At 42.5% G+C, this 24,991-nt stretch overlaps 1 protein-coding gene across 5 annotated transcripts in view; it reads left to right on the forward strand.

Annotated features, from left to right (window-relative positions):
* The first annotated feature begins 3,422 nt into the window (after window positions 1-3,422).
* ENOX1 (ecto-NOX disulfide-thiol exchanger 1) overlaps window positions 3,423-24,991 on the forward strand; it is a 554,610-nt gene continuing 533,041 nt past the window's right edge. For 2 of the 5 annotated variants that reach the window (XM_038569618.1, XM_038569626.1), the window contains exon 1: window positions 6,308-6,343. The gene's annotated coding sequence lies outside the window, so the exon portion shown is untranslated. Of the gene's footprint in view, window positions 3,441-4,376; window positions 4,524-6,300; window positions 6,344-24,991 lie in introns of those variants that run through there. The other 3 variants (XM_038569621.1, XM_038569620.1, XM_038569619.1) reach the window with 3 other exon arrangements.

Below are 24,991 nucleotides of genomic sequence, written 5' to 3' on the forward strand. Positions count from 1 at the left end.
ATTAAGCTGCCTTAAGTAATACCTGGAATAAAGCAATGTATAAAAGCATGGACGCAAACAGGATAGTGTGAGCCATCTCTTGGTTCCCATGCTATACTCTATACTGAGCTCGCACTTTGTGTCCAGGTGCAGGTCAAGGTTTTTTATCATATAAAACTCTAATGGAGTAAGTGATCTGGGACCTAATTATGGAGAAATTACCTGTCTCCTTATGCATGCTCACAACCACGAAAAATCAACAGCACCATTCATCTAACGGTTCCTGCCTCCTCACTTCAAAGATTTTGGGGCAAGCTGCTCCCAGCATGAGGAGTTGACTTTGGAATTCATGGTACCTCTCACCAAAGTCTAAATTTGCCAGTTCAGAGGTAGAAAGAAAGCACTTGCTTTTTTTACTTAGACTGACAGATTAGTTAGTTAAATCAGGTTAAAGTGTTTCTCTACATACCCCACCTTTCCCCAATACCGTGTTTTTAAGAAAGTTAATGTTTGACTAGTTTATTGCACTGCTGCAAATTGAAAAAAAAAATAGTTAGGTTAAGGGTCAAGGCCTTTTTAGGAAGAAAAAAAAAGGACCTTTATGATTATGCCATTCTCAGTCCAACTATAATAACACGTGACAGTGAATCTCTTAGTAGCACATTTTATTATTTAATGTTTAAGTAGCTTGAGGACCAATGGTTTATAGCATTTTAATTCTAGCTGTTCCTCTACACTTTTATTTTTAAGTGGGTCATAAACACTATATATCTAACATTGCTTTATCCTTTCTATGTTTATCTTTTAAGCTAACATAAATTAAGATTGCTATAAACCTACATTCTTATTAAACCTATATTCTTATTTTTAAATATTGGCTTCTTATAAATGTATTTATTTTTACAAAGACAAGACTGCCCCCTTTGGTGGTCATCACAGAAATTAAAACTTTGTTACATTCTTCATCCCAGTCAGTAAGACAAGCATTTGGGAAGACTAAAAGCAACTTTCTAAGGAAAACAAAGCTGTAAAATCATTTTGGAAGATTTTGACTCAATCTATTTTAAATGTTGGCTGTCAATAGTCCATTTGGGGGTGTCAGAGTTTTCTATTCCTCCTGCAAGTTCTAAAGCTTCCTTTCAGTAAAAAGTTTAAATATGTAGGGGTTCAACATAACAAAAAAAACGCATTAATTCTGGATCACAATAAATGGCTCCTAAGAAGACTGTAAATTGAGGGACAGAAGAGAAGTCATTTAAAAGGACCCCCACTAGAGAACACACTGGCAGCCCCAAAATAAATCCACTTTAATTTACACTTTATTTCAGTTATATTTCAAAGCTGTGATATCATGAGTGGAGAGAGAGGCAGCTCATGGAAGATCCTGAGTTCAAAGGAATTGAAATTTAGCATGGAATTTAAAATTGAAGACTTTTACTTCTAAGATGATGATTGTAGAAATACCAAGGTTGAAGGATGTGGGCTTGGAGCTGCAGTAGAAATAGCAGTCTGGGGTGACCCTGCATACATTGGCCAGTGTCCATGAGGTAAATCTCTTTACAAAAGAAAAGCTTGTAACTGATAAGTTAGTAGAAACATGCATTTCTCTGAAAACTTTTTTTTCCTGTCCCTCTGTTCTAAAACGGACATTATAAATTGCTAATGAACAGACTCACATTTTAGGAGATCAGAATCACCCAGGACTGAAATAAGTCATGCTTTAGCCTTCTTACACCCAGGATATCCCACGCTGCACTCCTTGCAGAGTGTTCCCTTCTGGCACCCTTCAGTAAGGCTGCACAATGGGTCAGTATTCCCTGTGTCTTTTTTTATGCCGGGGCTCTGGCGGCCAGAGGGGAAATAGCCACACACAGGGAAATGGTGCAAGTTAAAATCAAGCAAGCCTAGTGGGGTGGTAATGACTTTCCCAGCATCCAAGTCTTTGCCTTCAGGATACGTGAAGCTAGGAAACAAATGTCATTCATTCAACATTTATAGAAAACACACAACGGTGGTGGTCCGTGGTACTGTGCTAAGTACTGGAGGGTATGCAAAGGTATGCAAAACATAATCCCTGCTCTAAAGAATTTTGCCAGAAAGGGTTTTTTCAAGTCTTACTCAGACCTTATGATCCTTCAAGAAATTCTTGGGTGAATAAAAATCTGCACTCGCAATTTGAATCAACATGGGAAGGAATACTGCTAGGGCCAGATGTCTTTTAGGAGGCAGGGCGTGTGAATGTGTTTAACATGTTTATTTCTAAGGCGTACACAGTGTAGCTTGGATGCACCAAGGAGTGTGGGGGTTTCACAGGCCCAGAGCCGCCCCAGGGTGGCCGCCCGGGGCCGCGTCCTGGCGGAGGAGCCTGACTTCCAAGAGGCACTGCTCTGCGCTGCCTGCCTGCACAGTTAGCTGAATCCGGACAAAGAAGAGACCCGCACTTTTACCTGGGAAGTGGATTAACTTTGAGGAAAAGTGGCCTCCGCGGAGGAAAAGGGGAGTGAGAAGCGCCTTCCCTTCCTCGGGACCGTGCACGCTCAGCTCACCCTTGCTCCCCGCCCCGCACCCCTACACGGGCGAGGCGGTGGGCCGCGCCGCCCCCTGCACTCCCGCGGCGCTTGCACACGCCGACTCCAGCCGGTAGTCGGCCGCGTGCGCCCGGGGCCTCCGCTCCGCGCCTCGGCGGGCCGAGGACCCCAAGGTGGCAGCGGCAACCCCGTGGAGTCCCGATTTCGCCGCCTGCGCTCAGCCGGGAAGTCTGGACAGCGGCGGCGGTGGCGGGAGCGAGCGGCCCGGCCCCTCCCTGCAGGGGGCAGCGCGACCCAGGGCTGCGGGCACCGCCTCGGCTGCATCCGTGGCCGCGCGCTCCGACCCGCTCGGATCCGGAGCCCGCGCTCGGTGCCGCCTTCCCTTCCCGCCTCTGCCGCCGCCCCGCGGGGAGCTCCCCGCGGCCGGACGCGTGTTCGAGCCTCCTGCTCCGGCTCTACGGCTTTCCGGAAGCGAAGAATTTTGCCCCGGTCCCTACGAGCATCCCTCGGCCTCTCTCCCCCTCCCCTCGCGGCTCCCCCACCCCGGGGGCGCGCGCGCGCACACTCACACACACTCACACTCGCAGGCGCGCGTGCGCACGCCCGCGCGCCCCGAGCCGCGGAGTCTCCAGCAGATCCCACTCTCTCGGGCGCCGCTACTCACACAGGCTTCCCGTCGCCACGGGGCGTCCTCTGTCTGCGGCAGCGGCGGCGGAGGCAGCGGAGGGACCCGCAGCTGCAGCCCGGCCGCGTCCTGCAGCTCCGCGCCCGGGACGGAGTCCGGGAGAAGCGGAGGAGGAGGAGGACGCCGAGGCCGGGAGGAGCCGCGCCGCGCCCAGCGCCCAGCGCCCCGCGCCCGCCTCCCGGCTCCCGGCTCCCGGCGCCCGGCTCCGCGCGGCGGGCTGCCCGCGCTCCCCGGTGCAGCGGCTCCGGGTAAGCAGGCGGCTCCGGAGCCCGCAGCATCCCTGGGGCGTCCGCGCTTGGAGCCGGGGGTTCCCCGGCCCCGCCCCCGCCACGGCCCCGGGACGGAGGCTTGCAGGGGAGTGGGCTCCGGGGAGGGGGAGGGGACGGGAGCTAGAGGGGAGCCGGTGGGGAGGGGTGCGTGGAAGCGTGGGGGGCCCTTCCCCGCTCTATCCCAGCTCCAGCCCTGTCACTTTTACAAGCCTGGGGATGGCGGGGGGGGGGGGTTGCCCGGCGCCCCGGACTGCTGTTCCCCGCTCTCCCCGCCGCCGCCAGCCGGTGTTTGGCTCCGGGCTCCGCGCCTCCCCTGCACCTTGGACAGCGCACCCGGCCTCCCGCCGCCCCCTGCTCTGCACCCGGGACGGCGTCCTGCTCGCGCAGCCCTCCCGATGCGCCCTTCTCTCCAGTTGTCACCCTCCCGCCCTGCATCCCTCGTCCTGTCTTGGGGGACTCCGCTGGGGTGCGGGCCGGAAACTTTCCTCCCCTTCTGCCCTGCGCCAGGTATTCGGTTGTTGTTGTTTGTGACCGTCCCCTTGCCCGGGGAGCCCAGACACCTCGGACGTGTCTTCCCCGGCGGCGGCGGCATGCCCTGGCCCGGCGAGCCCCAGGCTGGGGAGGCATCGGGCAGCGGGACTCGCCGGCTGCCAGGGTGCAGAGCCCGCGCCTCGGGGGCTGGACGCCTGCCGCCTGCCGCCTGCCGCCGCCCTGCCTCCCCGGACTCGACACGTGCGCGCCTCCCACGGACGCGGCCCCTCCCGGCCCTCCCCACGCCCTCCCCCTGCACGGCCACCGCCACCCCATAGGTTGGACACCCGGAGTTCGCGGATGCCGATTGGCTGGAGGCATGACCCCGCCTCCTCCCGGAGGGGGTGGTTCTGGAGTGTTGTGGTTGTCATCCCGCGGCGCGCACATGGGGGAAGCGGGGTCGACAGGTGGGGGAGCCCGGGGCTGCAGGGTCCCCGCGGCCCGCCCTGTGCAGCCACTCACCCGCCCTCCTTCCTCCAGGCACGCTCCTGCTTTTCTCCTCCTTTTCTGTCTCTCAACATTTTTACTGCTGTAAGTAAAACAAAACAAAACAACAACAACAAAAACTTGCTCTTGTAACCCTTTTATTAATATTGCATTTATTTGTTGGGTGGTAGAGATTTTTAAAGCGTCTCTAAAGAATGAGGGAAGCAATCGCGCATGGGGAGATCCGTGGCGAACCGGGCTGCAGATTTGAGTTCAGTAGTTCAGAGAAAGTCATGGGTGGCTAAGAGACCTGAAGATGATGGAGAAAGTGGAGAGGACATTGTTTCCCCGTGAGAAGGAAGGACACAGGTGGGCGAGCTTTGCAAGCGCAGGGAGACAAGGTGGGCCACTTACGGGGTGGAACGTGATGGAGAGACCCAGACGGGCGCTCCCGGGGAGGTGGGCGGGTCCTGCTGAAGAAGGCTTTGTCCCAGAAAGGGGTAGTTTTGGAGGATGTTTCGTTCCTACCAGCACACTTTGTTTCTGTTTTGCTGGCGCTGTCCTTTTGATACGAGACTTTATAATAATAGTGAAATAATGTCAACCCATGTAACGGGGTTTTTGCTTATGCCGGTGTGCTGTGATATATAGATTTGCAAGTGGCAATGAATTTCAAAAAGTGAATTTTAAAAGTTCCTTTAGAGGGATGCGCTAAATAGTTAAGGCAAAGTGCTTTTGAAATATTGTGAAAGAAGACGGATGAGCATTGCATAAAATCCAAAGATTGTTCTGGCGTTATTTAGGTCCTTTGCAGAAATATATATGTATGCATAAATGATACTGATTTCTCTTCATTTCAAAACGTGATTGCCTCTAGCATTTTCAAGCTTTAATTCCTTCAGGCTGTTTTGATGTTGTGTCTGTACATCTAAGAATATTGTAATTTTTATCTTTAGAAGCCTTGTCAATGCAAAACAAACAGCAACTGATGCAAGTTAATGTTGACAACTTTATATTGAGTACACTGTGTGTTATTTTATTTGCAAGCTAGTGAAATATGCAAAAGCAACATAGCATGACTGTTATTCCCCAGGGACCCTATCAAAACAAAGTGGGAATCACAGGAGGCTATTCCAGGGAGAACAATTCAATTATTTATTTTTTTAAATGAATGTATTTTAAGATTCTTGGGTGTAAACAACAACAGAATTTTCCCATTTCAATTATTATCTTTGTACACAGTGGTAGCACATGGTAAGTCAGATAGCATGTTAAATATGTTAGGTAATTCCGAAGTAGTTAGATAGTAAAGTCTTTACATTTATTATTATTTTTTAATAGTGGTAGAATTGCTCTCTGACTGTGGGACTTTCTATTCAAGGGACAGATTTGATACATCTGGTAAATTGGAAATTATTGCTATTGTTGAAAAATAATTCCTACTATGTTTTCACATCCCTAGGTCATGCCTTGATTTACCTTCAAGGGATTTAGATTCTAGTTCTTAGCCTTTCAAATTTAGATGGGTTTTGAGCTAGGGAGAATAAGACTGTATATATAGTCACACATAACATATGCATATATGCAAAATATATGTATGTGTATCCACACACAGCTATATATGTATACACATGATTTTGGGGGTACATTCAGTGTATTTATTTATATATATGTTACTGTCATTCTGAAAATTTTTTCTCATTTCTTCTCGTCCAAAAGGTGGCCCTGTTTTAAACTGTAGAAAGCATTATCACCAGTAGAATTGGCCAATAGATCATGGAAACAGACAATAGTATTTTGTTGCTTGGCAACCACCTACTGTGAATGAAAAACAAAGCGGTGACAGCTGCTTCCACATCCTGATACCCATACTGTAGCTGGAGCATTGAAACCCTCCAAGTGAGACAGATCTAAGTTTCATTTGAGTTAGGTGAAGCTGTTTCTTTTTTGGGATGTTTTTAAAAAGAGTATTTAAAATTTTTATTGTCATAAGAATTATATTGTTATTGTGGGATGAAATGAAGCATCTAATTTCAATTGCCCTCTTAAGCCTAGTATAAACTGAAAAATGCAAGATTGGGAGGATTGTTTAGACCCTCCTCATTCTTCCCTTTGTAGTCATTAAACACCGTAAGCACTTTTTCTGCTGCGGTCAGGTGCTCTTAGGATTTTACAAGAACTCAAGTTCTCTATGATACCTAAATAGATAGCTGGATTTTACTGCTAGTAGGGAATTAGAGATTCATGTTCTGGCCTCTTTATTTTTATGGGACACTCAGGCACAGTGAGGTGATGTGGCTTGACCCTGGTGGCTGAGCCATCTCCAGAATCTCTTCCTTTGGGTCACACTTAGGAATTTTTCCCCCATTTCCGCCCTGGAATTTTTCTTGTTCTTTGGTTACATAAAATTTATTAAAAAATATTTTTATGCTAGTAAAGATACTTAGAAAATACAGTAAGATTTGGGAGTAAAGATTTGGTATTGACACCAGGGTGGATTATGGTGTTAGGGGCATTGTATTTCATGTATTTTGTCTTCAATCTATAGAGTCCTGTGACTCCCACCTCCTGCTCCAGAAGCGCTGTCCCTTGCTTTGGAAATTATTTACACCTTTCAACAATCTTTAATGATCTATTATTCTCTATGAATTTTATTTTTTTTCTCTCTGAATTTTAAACAGGGGTGAGATTGAAGATTGTGTTGGTCAGCTTGTATACCAGCAAGAATTTAAACATTAAAGCTTATTTATCACCCGTTCCAGTCTTCTGTCTGCAATGTGGTAGACATACTGTGGGTGTAGTCATTTGGACTCTTTGAAGTACATGGGACAGACTGTGTCTCTGCATAATATTCATTTCAGTGTTTTATCAAAGCCGTCTTGCCAAAGGTGCTACCTGAAGCATGTTGGTGGAAGACTATTCATCTCTCTGTGAGAGATGGTAATAGTGCTGATTGTTTCTTAACTCGGTGAAATGATACTGAATAAATTATTGGGTGGCAAACTTGGATCACATATGCATTATTAAACATTTATTCTATACTTAGGAAATATATTGCCTGTGTGATATATTTTTGAGGTTCCTTATGGTATTTTAAGCAATGTGGATTTCATTGTTTATTATTTATGTCAAAGATAGGCATTTAACTTTAATGTAACAACTTAGAAAAACTTGGACTGGTTGGAGAAACAATAAAGTGACAGTATTAAGTACCATTGAAGAACCATTTTCACCAGAAAAGCATACACTTTAACAGATTTGTAGGGGGGAATAAATTGATTTACAGCATGTTTAACCTAGTTTTAGAAGCCTGCTATTAACTTGTTCTAGCTAGGAGGATTTCCAAGCAGAATAATAATTTGGCAGATTTCAAGTGAACTTCACTGATTTTTTAAACCATTTTCCACAGTATTGTTATAGTTTGTCCAGAGAAAGTACTTGCTTTGGATCCTCTAGGATTAATCTGAATTTTAAGGTTGTTACTATTTAAAAAAAAATTTCTGAACCATTTCTCTTTGGAAGGTGTAATGTGAAATATTCTATTGTTCATCCATTTAATTTAACCCACTGGCATTTTGATATTTAACTTCCCTGTCCTATCTTCATGTATAAGTAATATGTGTGTATGTGAATGTGCAAATACACAATACTTTTTTCCCCTTTTGTTGTTTTCATCCTTGTAGTAGAACACTAAAAGACTGGATTTATGCTTTTTTCATTTAGTAAAGAGAACCTTTAAATAAGAGATATTTATGTTTTCAATTTCCCCACATTTGCTTCTGCTATTATAACCTGTAAACTTTCACCCACACAAGTAGGATGATATCTAAAAACCAAGCAAATAAATAAGTATATATCTAAGCAGCATCCCATTTGTTCCCCGCCAAGCTAGCCAAGAAAGCATATTTTCTCATTCTTAGACCTATCCTTCCACATGCACCTACATACACATTGAGTTTAAGGTCCTGTAGACCCTTTTTTTGGGGGGGGGGGGGAAGAGCAAGAGTGCGTGATTGGGAGTGGTGGGAGAATCAGAAGAGGGGAGAGAATCCCAAACAGGTTCTGTGCCCAGTATGGAGCCAATCCCTGGCTCAATCTCATGACCCTGAGATGATGATCTGAGCCAAAATCAAGGGTGGACACCATGGTGCCCCAGTCCTGTAGGTCCTTTTAAAAGTGGACAAAAATAGTGTTTTTATTGGGAGCTCTGTGCATGGTAATGCTGATATATTACATAAAGTAGATTCAGATGTTCAGAAATGCAGTAGCATAGGAAGAATTAAATTGAATTATTCCCTTTGGAAAATTCCCCAATTACGCTGAGAACATAGCCCACGGCCCTTACAACAATACACAGTACCTACAGTAGAGCCTGGCATGTGGCGTCAGACATTCAGTGTGTATTTTGTGGAATATGCACCTGCCCTCCTTCTTTATATAATGCTGCAAACATTTCAATCTGTATCTGTATGAATAGTAAAAGTTGAGAAGATGGAGAAGAAATTACTGTAGTTTTCTAATTGTTTCTGGCACTATATTAAAAAAAATAACTTAGCCAGTGAGATATTGTGGAATATACTTCTTGTCAGTGCAGGATGTTATACCAGGGGTATTGATTTTTCACAAATACAGCCATCCTAAGTACAGAATAGCTCTTTAATAGCCCACAGCAGCAGAACAAAGGTTATGGCAGCTAGTCCAAAGGAATACTTTATTTAGTTGGAGCTGGAGGGTGAAGTTTGCTAGCCCCAACGTAATTATCCAGACTGGAATGTGGCCAAGGGGCTGTGGTTAACATCCCAAACGGTGGGAAAAAAGTCATGGATGAGGTCTTTAGTGACTATGAGTGGCTACACCTCTGCTTTGGCCTCATTTGTAAGAGAGTACCTTTAGTAGCATAAAAACCACAGCAAATCTTCTGCAGTTAAGGGGTAGGGCCCAGAGTTACCACCTAGATCCCAGGTACCAAATTTTTGATTACTGGAAGAAGTCATAAATCCCAAGAGTTCAATGGCATCGAAATAAGACTTTCTTCTTTATCCTGCTCCATCTTTGTGAAGCAGGTAGAGTGATAGTGTCTCTAGGGACAACCCTGGAAGAATCACAAGGTAGGCAAAGTTTAACATGCTTCCAATTAGTCTTAAACATCCTTCACCTTTCCACCACTACCTAGCTGTTTATCTCCTTTGTAGAGCTTAATTAATAGTTTCATATCAGCAGAGCTCCAGCAGACTGCTTCCCTGTGTTCTCTTTTTCTGTGAAAATGAACAGTTAGTCCTGCCATGTTTTTTTTTTTTTTTTTTTAATGCCTCTCCCATATCCAACCTGGCTGGGGACAGGGAGCTACCACATTTCTTGGCCCAGGACCGAATTGTGTCCCAACCCTGTTTGCCCATCTCTATTAAAGGACTCCCTTATGGGGGCAAAAAAGGCGTTAAGGTGTATACTTTCCTGGAAAGATTTTTGAATGTCTTGCATACATTAGGTACTCAAATATATTTGTTTAATTTCACTAGTAGACTTGTACCTATTATTTTGATACATGGAGTAGGTAGTTTTGTCCAGTGAACACTTAAATAATATCATCCTATTTTCTTTCAGGATTATTTCTTTAACAATGAATTATTTATTGAGCATTTTCTATATGACTGGTACAGTATTTGGCCCTGGGGATGGCAAAGATTCTTAAAGCACAGTTCCTGCTCGTGGAAGAGAATATGCCACTTGCAGGGAAGTGTACAACTTTGATTTAAGGATGACTCTGCAGAAGAGTTAGTAGGTCTGGAGAACAGAACAGCAGACAATGGAGGACCTAGTAGAACCCAGAAAAGCTTTTGAGATTAATGGTATTAGTCAGTGTTTCACAACATGCCTCAGCATGATCCCATGAAATGCTTGCTACGCTGCTAATTTCCTGGCTCCCACCCCAGACCACTGTCGTCAGGGACATGGCCTTTGGGAGCAGACTTGGTCAGTTTTTATACATATACATATACATATTTGCTCAATGGCCCAGTGTCCAGTATATGTCTACGGAATTCTTCTGCAAGTATGTCCTTGCTGCCTGAAGGCTTTCTCTCCCAGATGTAGGGCAGTTTGGTAGGGCAGTGAAGTTAATGGCCTCATGAGTGGACCTCAGCCAATGATAGAAGGGAGCTGGAGGTAATACACTAGTATCTTGGACTCTCCAGTGCACTGGCTGATACATGTTCTATGCTATGTCCCCAAATTCCCTGGTGAAATGGAGCCTCAGTTACCCATAACATCAATCTGCTAGATACCTGTGCTTTGTAGGCTGTCTCTCGTCTACCGGTGCTTCCTTGGACCCTTTTCTAAATAAATAATTCACACTTAAATGATGTCTGAAGGTCTATTTCTGGAGGAAACCAACGTAAGACACAGAAGAATCTATTTTATTTAATTTTATTTTTTATTAATGCCCCCAGTGGTTTTTATAATGAGGCATATTTGGAGATCTGGTCTCCACCTGGTCATCACGATAGAGGGCTACTGAAGGATTGAGATGTAGGCATTGTCATTTTTGATTTTCATCTTGGGAAGGTCATGCTGGCAGGTATGTGGTGAGTGGATTGATGGAGGAAGAGTCAGGAGCACGGAGAGCAGCGAGGAGGTGGCATTGCCAGGGCAAGCAATGATGCCTACCAAAGTGAAGGTAGCAACTGTGGGGATGCAAGATGGATTTTGATGGAAAGCTGTCTGGAAAGTCAGCACAACACGGAGGAGGCCTGTAGTGTGTGGTCACTTAGCTGGCTGCCTTTCCAAAAATGAGATTTCATTGCTCTGCTGTGCACCATGGTCCTGCTCCTTGCGTTAGGCTCGGCACCCTTGAAGGACAGAGACTCCTGTGCCTTGCCTGTAACCTTAGGCTTTCTAGAGTTAAAGTAGCACAAGTCTGGGAATAAATAAAAGAAGACAGGAAGATAAATTGGAGAATATAAATAATTCACTACTAGATCATTAAAGGAAGAAAGTTATATTTTACAGGAAGGATTTGTGGACTTAAAGAGCCAGGAGAGTTACAGAGATGCCTGTGACGCATGTCCATTTTGCGATGAATAGTGATTTTCCCCCATACTCTTCACTAAGAGGTGATTTTCATCCACCATCGGTTTCTGGAAGACCTAGCATGTACTTATGTCTATTGTTTCCCTGGCTTCTCTGATAGCCTGTAGTTTAGCTAAGTGAATGAGTGGTAGCTGGGGGTGGGGCTGGTTCTTTTCTCTTGCTCTGTCAAAATGCCGGGCTTTTCTTTGCAGTTTCTCCTGCTGGTTCTTAGGCCACCAGCTCCCAAAGGAGATCAAAGGGTACAGAGGGTGAGAGGAGGAAAGAATAAATCCATAAAGAGAGCTGTTTTGAATTAAATGCTTAATCATGAAATGAACAGGTTAAAGCTTGTTAGATGATATGAAATAAGATTAGGCAGTCTTCTAATTGTCCCATATATAAATTCTAACACTCTGGCTCTGCCTGTAGTCAGAAATGCAAAAGCTGAATAATCAAACAAGAGCTACCTGACACCATCGTATTTCTGCAAAAGTAGCATTGAGCCAATGACAAGGAGAAGACTGAATTATAAGAGGTAGAATGGGTCAGCAAAGAGATCACTGGGCCTTGCTTAACAGAACAGAGTCATGGCAGTGGGAATACTGGGAATGTGAGCATACGGAGCTGGAGACACTATGGGTGAAACACAATGGAAGGGAAGCAGCCTTATTAATTGAGACTATAATGCACATATTATTTTTTTAATTAAACTGTTTACTTGGAGATCATTCTAGATTCCTACGGAACTGTGGTAAGTAACACAGAGAGATTCTGTGTACACTCTACCCATTCTCCCCCCACCCCGCCGGTGATAATATCTTCCAGACCTATAGCACAATATTATAACTAGGATATTGGTGGATAGAGTCCATCAGTCTTGTTCAGATTTTCCCGATTTTACTTGTATCATTTGCAACATGCACATGTGTATACAAGTTTTTTTTTCTATTCAATGCTTAGCATATTTTTTACTTTTAAATATAAGAGTTTTTTTTTTTCATTTGAAAATTTTGAAAATAAATTAACTTGTTTGGACTAGTCCTGGCTTCCTTCTTACTGACAAAAGGATAATATAGAATAAATTCCCTAATCTCCTTCTAACTCTGGGATTCCGCAGAGTGGCATCAGGGGCCACCTAACATGGCAGGAAGGTCAATAGGCCGTGGTATAGCTCCTACTTTATTACTGGGTGACCACTTGATTATATGGCAAGAAGCAAACCTTTTAAAAGTATGTCTGTTGCAAAAGAAGCTTGCTTATTAAATCTCACTGTAACTCGTCTTCCTTGTACTGGAGTTTCTCTGCTTTTCTTCTAGCCTTCCTTGCCCACCCCTCTTCCTCTCTGTTGGTTGGGGCTCACCCCTTCAGGCTGCTCTCCCAGATTTCTGAGTCAGCTGGCATGCTGTGTTCAGCCTGTGGGAGGGGAGACACTGGGAAGAGAGGAAAGGGAGAAGAGCAAAGCCAGGGTATTTTTTTCTTTCCTTGAGCTTCGTGTGGCTTCCTTGGCAGTGGGAATCCCTCTTCCTGTAGCATCACTCATGCTTGACAGACTGGCTCTGGTTCTAGTTGCTCACAAGTGACCTTGGCCCATGGACTCCAGAGACATAACCTCCTGCTATTGTCTCTTCAGCCTTGGGGAGGTAGCAGCTTCCAGCTCTTGCCGATCTTTGGATTACCTCACTATCCTGTTAGGCTTTCTGCTCCACCATCACCTGAGTAACCAATTTTCTATATTAAATTTCCCTCATAAAAAAATACTTGAAGAGATTTCTGTTTTCCTAGTTATTCATTCTGCAGTTCCTTAAAGCATGGAAATGGTATAAATCTGATGAGGTTTTCTCCTTCTGTCATTCTGGCTTCTTCCACTTCCACTTTTTCCACTGGAAAAATCTCACTAGCTCCAGTCAGGGTAGAAAGCACCTGCATTTGTAATCTCACCTCTCCCACCTAAATTGTCAGTCTCCTTACCAATTATTCACCTGCTCCTCGTCTCTAGTTTTCCAACATTGATTTCCCTTTGTCTGATGTATTTGGGATTTTGGCGACCTCTCCTAGTGTGTCTGTTATTCTGTCCTTGGGCACCTCTTTTACTAACCTTCCCTATTATTTTCTGCTAGCAGTTCTTACTGACCCCATCTCAATGCATAATACCTTGCCCATGCTAACATATTGGTCGCGTGACTCGCTCGTGAGTGTACTTTGGTTTATGGGACATATGTCTGCGATATTAGGATTTGGTTTTGCTGGCACTTCACTTTCCTGCACAAGGATGCTGTTTATTTGTATTATCAGGCTCCTCCAGTTCATCTCATATAGAAGTATGTGTGATTCTGTAACAACAACAATGGTAACAATGTGAATAAGAGTGCTTTTGTGAGAAGGGAACAAGACTCAGTAGAACCTGAGTCTAGGGCACATTTAGAAGCCATGTCATTGGAAGCAAAGCTGGGGCCATCAGGATGGCCACACATGTTACCTTAAGGATAGGATATGAGAGAGAAACTTAGTGTGCTTAGGAAAAAGTGTTAGGAACGTGCAGAGACCACTCAGGTTCCTCCCCCTGTTGGAGAGCGGTCTTGTTGGTTGCTACCATGTTGGTCTCATGGTTGGCTGCATTGGCAGCTTTGTCTTTTCTCCAGGAGGTCCCCAACTGAGTATGCTCAGAGAGCTAGAAGTTGGAGCAAGGAAAAAGCTTTCTAGCTATCTCCAAGTGAGATGTCCAAAATGTCACACAACGCAATTGTAGGTGCCCTAATTTACAAGGCCGAGAACAGTACTTTTAGGCATTGCAGCACACATGGGGATACTCTTTAAATGGACAGCCATGCAAATCACTACTGGGACAGTGGACTAGGGCCTGGGAAGATCCAAAGCTTTGGCTAAAGAAGAATTTAAATATTGAAAAGTAGCCTGTGGCACGGGCTATATATGTGTTCAGGTCATGGTGTTCTCCTGTCCTTGCAGTGGACACAAGGCTGGGAGGTGTTTTGTGGGCTAGTGCACAGAGTTATGAACAGATGGATCTCTCTGGAAGCTGCCTGTAAGACTACTTGCTTGCCTCTGCTCTCCGAAATGATCAGAAGTGGTGAGTGCTGGGCAGGAGAACTGTAGATTAGGCGGCTCTGGGCAAGCTGACAATGGAAAAAGAAATAAGCTTATTTTAAATGGGCCTAAGCTTTGAAGGCAAGTAATTAAGACATACTTCAGTTTCATGGATAAATTAGGGTTCTAGTTAATACAAGTGCAAGACTGGAAAAAATGAATCACTTGCTCACCTATAATCACTAAAGAACAGTTTGTTTAGTAACAAAACACCAATCACACCTGCTCTTATGTGTGTTTCTCCTCTGTTTCCCTTTTTTCCTTCATGGCTCAGAAGTAGCTGGGTTCAGGGTCCTTTTCCCCGGGTAGTACTCTATATACTTTGATTCTGGGAAGTGGTACGTACCTATGTGAGAGCAGCCAATAGTTTCCCATGACACCCTTCTGAATCCTGGTCTTTTACTCACCTCAGTTGCATCTTTCTGCAAAGAAATTGTCCCTGTTTCTCTCCTCATTACTCAGTAATTGGCAGTGGCATGAGGAGAAAGGTTTTAAATGGAATTTTCTTGGGTGTTAGGGACTTGATTCTCTCAAGAAGCACAAAGTAGACACTGTAGAAGTGAGAAGAATTGTTTTCTGTGCATTGGTTGGTGTATTCTATTGAGTTGAGTTGGCCCTGAGTAATTTCTGATTTTTCTCATTTAGCTAATAAAAGAATAATGGCATATGTAATTAAAATCTCATGGAATATTGTGACCTTGCTGGTACTCATTCTCTAGTAAAGATTTAATACTTTTGGAGGAAATCATACTAATATTCCTTGTGCCCAACAAATAGGTATCTACTGTGCCAAGTTCTTGTTAGGTGCTGGGAATACAGCAGTGAACAAAATGGTCACTGTTCCTGTCCTACAGTCTACCAGAAAGGCTATCAAGTAATCCCAAAATAATTCTGTAGTTGAGGCTCTTGATAAGAACTTAGGAAAGACCCAGTTTCTGTAAAAGGGTGCAGAAAAGATGAAATAATCAGAGAATGATTGGGGCTATTTGGGTGGGGAGCCCCATTTGTGAAGCCCATGCATGAGAAAGCACTTGGGTTTTAGCGCCATTGAAAGATAGTCGGTGTGGGTGGAGTGCAGAGGGCGAGGGTGGACAATAGCTGGGAATGGGACTACTGAGATGTGGCTTAGGGCCTGATTATGCCAGACTTCCTGGGACATGCTGAGGACTTTGGATTTTATCCTATGTGCAACAGGAACCTGTTGAAAGGTTTTTGGCTTTTTTTGTTTTTTGTTTTGTTTTTTTCTTTTTTTTCAATCGAGATAAAATTCACACGGCATGAACCATTTTAAAGTGAATAATTCTGTGGTATTTAATACATTTGTGATGTTGTACAACCACCGTTGCTATCTGTTCTAAAATATTTCATCACCCCAAATAAAAACCCCATCCCCCTTAAGCGGTTATTGAGGAGTTTTAAGGGGAGTGATGTTGTGTGACTTGTTGTACGTAATATATTTTTGGGAAGTGTCTGGAGAAGGGGTTGGAGAGGGCAGGAGTGGAAGTAAGACAACAGACTTGGAAATGGTGGTCAAGTCCAGAGACAGATGGTGGTGGTGGCTTCCTGGACAAGGGGCAAGAATAGAGACCATAGATATGGAGAAGAGTGGAATGATCCAAGATGGAGTTATATAATCAAATTGATTATTTGTATCAGTGACTTAGTCGCCTTGTAATTATCTACATCACTGTTTTCCAGAGTAGTTGATCCACTATTTAGATCTAGGTAGTCTGCGTGTTAAAAGTATAGGTACTGAAGCCCACCTCAAGGTACTGATGCAAATGGACCAGAGAGGGACCCTAAGGGATTCTTCTTGGAACTGAGGTTTGAGAACTACTTACTGTTGTCTTCTTTCTCATGCTGATGCCATTTAAGAGTATAGGCTACCAAAGGTCCATCAAGGGGAGATGAATTAGAATGAGAAGCAGAAAAGTGAATAACCTAAAAATTTTGAGTGGGACCTTAAACCTTAAAATTTGGAGTGGGAGGGATGCTTTTTGGAGATGCGACTCTAACTTGATCCTAAAGACAAATATGTAATATAGACAGTTTTATAGGGTGGTGTTTATTTTTGACTCTTTTCTTTCTTGGAATATTGTGACTCTCTAAGAATTAAGTAGTGACTGAGAACAATGGTGTTCTTATGAAATATAATGTAGGTACAGTGTAGTGATTTATTGTAAAGGAAATATATAACTGCTGTAAATGAACTTAGAAAAACAAACCATCCTAGTATTTTTGTAGTTACCTTGTATATACTGGATTCCTATTAGAGAGAGATTTACTTTGATTAACTGATATTAGAAGCCAGAGTTTTTTGAGGTTTTATAATCAGAAAATCCTACAAACTGTAGTAAAAATTATTAAACAACAAATCACGATTTTGTCTTTGACATTTGGTTTCTGTTTGCTTTTGGGAGGTTTTTCTAACCCAGTGCTACCTCTTAGAGGTATTACTTCTAGCCAGAGTCTGCACCACACGGATATTTCCATCCCATTCAAATAATTCCCTCCCCCATCATAATTGATGTAGTATGTTTGGTTAAACTATAGTTTTAAAGCTGAAAGAGGTCACAGAATTTAGTTTTCTGTTATTGTTGTTTTTGAAACTATTGCCTTTGGAGATTTTAAAGTAACTGAAAGAAGGCTCCTACTCAGGATTGGTGTTAAGTCCTTGGGGATTTATCTCTGTGAGAAAAGAGTGTGAATATCCAATAGCAGTCAAGAGTTAAGCCCTCTACTCTACCCAGCATAATAGCACCCCAAACCAGCCACCCTTGGGTAGCTCTTAACTGGCCTCAATGGCACCTGCCCATCCTGCAAGCAGCTGTGCATGTTGTTCTCTCTGCACCTTCTGTCCTCCTCCACTAGGATGTTTTTTGACTATGAAGTGCTCAGCTTTTACAAGAGGTTTTATTTTGTTTAATATTATTTCCACTATTCTAGAAAGACACTTGGGCACCTCTGGCTGTGTTTCTTTTTTAGCATGTACAAATTCAGATCTTAAAGTGGTTTCATTGCTTCATCACAGAATTTTATAATGAAATAATATTTTGAGTGCCTGACTGGCTTTGATCTTTTTCCCTAGACCACTTAAGTTTGGAGAGGGATCTGAGGCAAAGCTGTCCATTTATTTTACACTAAAGACAAACAGAATCAGTAAATAGCCATCTTTTTTTTAAAAAGCTTAATTTTTCTGTTCCATAAAAATGCATATTGTTGTACAAGAGCATATGCTATAGAATACAGAAAGGAAAGTAAAATTCCTCAGAAATATTAGAGTTAGCCATTATTTACATTTTCATAAAATTCTTCCAAATATAACCCTCTGTCTTTCTTTCTTTTTATATGTATATGTGTCTATGTTTATTCACGTACACCATGTATAAATGAAGTTCTCAATAATGGGGTTTTACTGCATGTGGTACTCTGGAACTTGCTGTGTTTTCCTAATAGCATGTGGTAGGCAACTGTCCATTTCAATAAATGTATATCCTCTTTTTAATGACTGAATACTTTTTTGGATGCTTTTTGTGTATAATTAATACAAATCCCAGAACAAACTAATAATAAGAATTAAAACTAAATAATAAGAATATTTTGAAAAATCCAGTGGAGAGGGGCTTCAGATATGATTTAATCAAGATTTAGGATCTCTTTCTTTATGATTTTCTTTTTCATGCTCCTCATGGTAGCAAAATAGCTGCAGCTCTAGGGGCTCATTATCCAGAGAAAGAGAGCCTTTGTCAATCATTGAACTAAAATCCTAGGCTTCTTCTACTTGCACCGTCTTAGTTAATGTGACCAAGGGAATGCCATTATTCTGACTGCTTCAAATTTGGGTAGAAGTTTATGCCAATCTCATCCAAAGTTCATGAATAAGAGACTCCGAGTTCTGTTAGAAAAGAGAGGCAAACAGCTTATCGAGGAGGCAGCTAATGGTTTCTGTAGGAGTTTACTTTGGGCTTACTGATAGACATTTAAATTGTTTCCAGTTTTTCAGTCTAAAAATTATTGCTGCTCTAAGCATACTTGCCTATATGCCATTTTATTCTTGTACAGTAATCTCATTTGGATGAATTCTTATTAGAAGAATTGCTGGATCAAAAGAAATGCCCATTTTACATTTTAATTGCCGTAAGCCACCTAGGCTATAAAACCACACTTTTGCCAATTATATTTTGAAATCCCTCAACTGCCTGTTGTGAGGTGTTTGTTTTTGTTTTTAGCTGCTGAATCTTTAAGTAGAGACTTCAGAATTGAAGCAGAATTTCAGGTGTCACGATTTCTCTGAGCAAGGCAAATTTGACATGATGTAATTCGAGGTTAATCAAAGCTGCTGTGTATAAAATGTTTCACTGGGAAGGCAGAGAGGATAGAGAGGAATGTATTGTACCAGCTGCAGGCCTCCTGTTTGGTTGGTGATGGCTCAGGGATAGATTGGGTGCCCCTGGATGCCAACCTGTATCTTCCCATAGACATGTGCTGTGCAGTCACTCTGTATTGTCTACTTTCTCCTTCCCGTGTATGTTGTAAAGACCAGCCAAACATAATTGAAAGTGCTGGGAGATGGTGGCCACTCATGCATTTAGTCTGCACTTTTGACTATAGTACTTCTGAAATTCTTACAGTTGAATTTGGAAGAAAAAGCTAACTTAGAAATCAGTGATCTCTGGGATGGCAGGACCTTGATCATCCTTTTGAGGAAGTAAATGGGGAAGTTCATGGTCTGTACACCTTCAGGGAACCAATGGCAGAGAGATGCTATTTGCCAGGATGGCTTTTATTAATGTGAATGAGAAGGGCATTTGAATGGAAACATAGCAGGTCTCAGTGTTTTAGTGAATGGCTTCTGAGTATTTTCTGTCACAATGTAGATGCCATCCCATTTAATCCTCATTAACTTTTTTTTAAAGATTATATTTATTTAATTTATTTATTCATGAGAGACACAGAGACAGGCAGAGACATAGGTAGAGGGAGAAGCAGGCTCCATGAGGGGAGCCCAATGTGGGATTCCATCCCAGGACCCTGGGACCATGACCTGAGCTGAAGGTAGATGCTCAACCACCAAGCCACCCCAAGTGCCCCCTTATAATGACTTTTTTATGTCAATAGTAAGAGGAAACCAAAACTCAGAAAGATTAGTTCACTGCATAGCTAGTATGTAGAAGAATTTTTAACCCTTTCTCCCACCACATTTTGTTCTACTATGTTCCTTCTCTCCCATATAGAAATTATTAACAAAAACTCACTTTGTTTTGACTGATGGGACAAAAGAAGGAATGTAGTGTCTATTATTACAATTAAGGTGGCATTGAAGAGATTCACCTGAAAATTGTAAATGATAAAAATGAACCCAAAGTACAAATGACGCAAATGAGGTGTGTGACCTAGAAAACAAGGAGGTTGGATGAATAGCGACAAAGGGAACAGGCTAACCTATGGGTGCTGCAAGTAGGGACTTCCATATGCTCGAGGCATGAGGAAAGGGGCCAAATGGTAAAAAGAGGTAAGATAAAGTATGTGGCACATGTGAGCAAGTTCTAAAGCTATGAATAGGCTAAAGAAATAGGGGTTATTATTGTTAATTAGAAATGTTTATCATGGAAGCCTATTTCTATGACAGAATTTTATTACAAAGTAGAAAGTGGTAGAGTTTTGGAGATGTGTGAACTTGGCTACTCTGTTTATTTGGGTTCAGAATACTAGACTGAAAGGGCTCAATTAAGTCAAACAATGTCCTGATCAAGAAGAAGAAAGGGCAACTTAGAAATAAAAAGCAAAAATACATTTCTATTAAAAAAAAAAAAAGGAACTGTAAGGGTGTAGCATATTTAGTGAAGAGAAGTAATGGCCTGAACTCACTGGAATGAAATGATATACACGGGGTCAGTTCTTCTCCCGGTTAGAATAAGGACAGATTCTTTGTGGGCAGGGGCTGAAAGGAGAGCTCCAGTTCTCTCAGCCTTTCACCACCCTCTCCCTCCAAATTGCCAAATGCCAGGTGGAGCTGGAGGGCACTGACAGATTGAGGGGTCCTAGTGAGTCTTGTATTGCATCTGGCAGCAAGTGTATTGCTCTCCTTGGGCTCATGCCTGCTGCCATGCACTGCCTGTTGTTTGTGGTGTCTGCCAGTGGACAATGATTAAGAGCCATGGGGGAAGAGTACAGGGCTTTGGCAAATGGCCAGCTGTTCGTGGCCGACCCTGTTCACTGTAGGTGCCTTAGTGGGAACCAAGTGGGTTCTTCCTCACTGATGCGGTAATGAACCCATTACAGAGTATTTGCTCTCGTGTCTTCTTCGTCACCTTTACTGGAGTTGACTCCATTGCCCAGTGTGCAGTCTCAACTTTTCTTTCCTTGGCTCAAGGCAATTGCTACTTGCCCTATTTGGCAGTGGTGAGAGTAGCTGTGAGCACTAGTGATGTTATTGGCTGAGGAGTTAAACAGAAGCTGAATAAAGTTTGGCTCCCTGCATAGTCAGGGCAGAGCTTCTCGTCCCAGGGTTAAAACAATACACAAACAGCAACTGAAAATGTCATTGAGCAGTGTGACGTGAATAGACTTCGATGCCCAATGGGGGCATCTGTGACTCAGTGTTGAAGATGCTGCTGCAGACTTCCAAAGCTCCAAATTTGTGCTCAAGTTTCTTTAGTCTCAAAATCTTAGCGTGAAATATTTAGTACCCTAGGAAAGCTAAATTAATGGTGAGTCAAAGTAATTAAGGCAAAGTAAATAATCTCCAAGGTTCTCATTCCCCGTGAAACTAATTTCATATCTTATCCTTCATGTGTTAAAAATAGTTCTCTGCTAATTCAAGATGCCCATGCTCTGTGTTGGTGAAGTGCACTTCAGTTCTATTGAAAGGATGCAGATTAGAGAGTTATTTTCAATTGGGCATTTTTTTTTTTTTAGGCGAGACACTCATTTTGGCACTACAAGAGTGTGAATCTCTTTGGGTGAGCTGAGTTGGATACAGCTGTAGCCGTGCAGATGATGGGCCAACTAGCTTATGATAACTTGCAGCTGGGACAAGCCTTTTCATCCTCTTAGTGAGAACTCTCAGTTCCCATCCTTCTATCTGATGATGAGAGATTAGTTTAAGTGTCTTGGAGGACTTGGACTGGCCAGAGCTTGAGCTTGTCTGTGTCTACACGTATAGGAACCAGGTCTGTTTAGAACTTGTACATAATGGAAACGTTGGATCTTGAACATAATTTTAGAGCTATTTGTCACTTTAAAATAATTGTGACATAGAAATAGGGAAGAGTTGTGAGATTATGAGTTTTTAGACTTTAGTGTACCAAAAGCTGATCTGTCTGCAGTTGAGCTATTTCCAGTGATGATGTCCCATTGTCCTAGGGCCTGAGAAGACATGACACTTTGGAATGAGTGCATGACTAGGACAGATATGGTGCTTCCTCAAGCTAATGTGACTGCTTTAGAATTTATTATTGATACACAGCGAGATCTTGATTAAATGTGAGACTTCTTTCCCTATGGTAAGAGAGTATTTTGGTTAGAAAGAACGGAGGTATTTGAAGGGAAATGTTTAACATACAGTCCTCAGTTACCTAGAGCTGAAATATGAGATCATTATCTTGCTGTTGCTCACTTTCAAAATCCCTCAGTTATCTTTCTCTCTTTAAAGAGATGCCCCCACCCTTCAGTGTATCAAGGGCCTGTTCTTCCAGAGAAATGCAGTTTTGCTTTTAAAGTGTTTTGAGATGGTGACATGGGAGTGGAATATGAAGTATTCAGTTTACATCACAGAGTGGAATCTGTGCAGTGCACTCATACATCCATCCATGCAGAAAAATGTGCATAATTAATAGAAGTAGAATCCTATGTAAAGTGATTCTCTCATTTTTAATATTTGGCTGTAGTTCATTAGAACATTTTTTTTTGGACAGTGAAGTGTCCTTTTGCTAAATTTTAAATTTTTTATTTGGAAATAAAATCACAATTGAGTTGAGCATAGGTATGATATATATGGATAATAATTTTTTTTACTGTATATGAAGCCGTCGTACTATATTTATACATTATGGCTTTTTAATATTGCCATCTTTATCATAATCACCAAATTTATACGGCACCTAACAAAGTGTAAAGCACTTGCTCATCTTTTGGTAATCATGACTTCTGAATGACCTGGGTAACCATTATTATTCCTGTTTTAAAGGTGATGAAATTTGATGTGGTTTGTTTTTCATCCCTTCATCAATTCATCCTTTACTTCACAATCTTTTCCTGAGTGCTTCTCAATGTTTGACGGTTCCGAATGTACAAAGATGAGAGGATCCCTGCCCTTGAGGAGTAGAGACAGGATAGAGGAAGTGGATAGGCACAAATAATGCTGTGTGGTCAGCATTTTGTTACAGATAGTGTTCAAGGTTTCCATAGTGAAGTGGGATTCATTTTGACAAGGGAATTGAAAGTACCATTTGTAGAGAAAAGGCATTAAACTAGGCTTCAGAGGGGGTTCTCCAGGCGGGGAAGGTCATCCAGAGCAGAGACGCAGAGGCACAGAAGACCCCAGTGTGCCTGGGAACAGTGGTGTGAAGCGGCTGGAGCATTGAGAACAAGCAAAGGAGAGGAGGCTTGGAAAGGTCATGTAACTCGTAAATAACAGAGCCAGGAGGGGACAGTTTTCTGCTTCCTAGTGTGATGTTTCTCCTTTACGTTAGGCTCTTTGTTGCCTATTTAGCTTTTCTTTTCTTTTTTTCTAAATACATCACTGACACCCTCTACACAGGCCATGTTGACACCTAGGGATTTCATGTGACAAGGTTATCTCACATAGCTTAAGAGGTGTAGCTTAGCTTGTCTTTTGGCCACTGTATGAATATGTGTGTCCTCCTATGTATTAAGGTGAACTGACTGGGAACTGAGGCCCAGATGGTCTCAGTTAAATGTTCTGACAGGAGAAGCGAATGCCATTTTATCAACCACAGGTAGGTGCCTTTTGACTGCATGACCCCAGGCCTAGTTTGGAGGTCTCCTGGGTTATGTGTATTTGGCACATGGAAATCTAAAGGTTTTAGTCGTTATTTGGAAGGAGTTGGTTTTTTGAAGTTGTTTCTCTCACTGAAAATGACTTTTTGTTCACAGAGCTGAGTAAGTAGTAGAAATAATTGAAAATGACCTGAAGAAGGAGGGTAAAGTGGAGGTAAGGCATATTAGCTGCTAGCTGATGTTATTGCTTGAAAGCAGGCGGTTTTGTTAGATTTTGTACACTGTATGTGGTGTAAAGAACAAACCTTTCCATTTTTTTTTTCTGAGAGCCATGATGTTATCTCAGTAATTGAAAATAATCTTCTAAAGTTGCTCTTTAACTAGATTTACACAATCCCCTTTCAAATCAGCTGTTATCTGCCCTTACATTTCACAGTAAATGTTGCTGTCTGCACAGCCCCTGCTAACAAGAAGATCAAGTGTAACTCTTTTCATGATTTGAAATAAAGTGTTTCTATTGTAATTATCCTGGCTCCTGGTTGTGGTGTTACAAGGGAGCTCCTTTTTTCAGCCAGGTTTATGAGGAATACGGGCTTTCCGTTCTGGTAGTGTTCTTTTTCACAAACATCTAAGGATGCGTCATTTTCAATCATTTTAATTTTTTATGTTTAAAAATGTTTTCATAGATAGTGCACGGTGTGGGCTGGGATTAAAGAGAGGTGGGTTTGAGGAATTTTTTTCTTCTATACTGAGTGATACTTGAGAGGCATGTGTTTCTATCTTCACTGACCTCATTTTGGCAAAATTAGAATAAACACTATGCCTATTAAGCTGCAGTAGGTAGGTTTTAAATGGAGATGGTGACAGAGGTAAACATTAAAATGTGCTGCTAGACAATGTTGTGAAAAGCTGTGGAATCTTCTCTGAAATTCTTCGAGAACAGGGTAAATTCTCATATGTGTAGGACACAAATTCTCTGAGTCTTATATACCGTGATAATGCATGTAGCCCTCTACTAGATTGTGTTCACATTTTATTTTTATTTTTATTTTTTTTATATTTTTTTAAATTTTTATTTATTTATGATAGTCACACAGAGAGAGAGAGAGAGGCAGAGATACAGGCAGAGGGAGAAGCAGGCTCCATGCACCAGGAGCCCGACGTGGGATTCAATCCCGGGTCTCCAGGATCGCGCCCTGGGCCAAAGGCAGGCGCCAAACCGCTGCGCCACCCAGGGATCCCCACATTTTATTTTTAAGTTATTATGTTATCCCCCTTGCGTTGACTTATAAAAGCATTTTGCTTATTGTAGGCTAGCAATTTTCAATAAAGTTTTCTTTAAATCATATTTCTAATTACTTCCTCATGGAAGATAACAATCAACAACCATGAAAGAATAAAAGGACATTAAGTCCTATTTAAATTTGGAATATCAATTAAATCTG

This window comes from Canis lupus, chromosome 22 (genome assembly GCF_011100685.1).
Source record: "Canis lupus familiaris isolate Mischka breed German Shepherd chromosome 22, alternate assembly UU_Cfam_GSD_1.0, whole genome shotgun sequence".
NCBI classification, from domain to species: domain Eukaryota; kingdom Metazoa; phylum Chordata; class Mammalia; order Carnivora; family Canidae; genus Canis; species Canis lupus.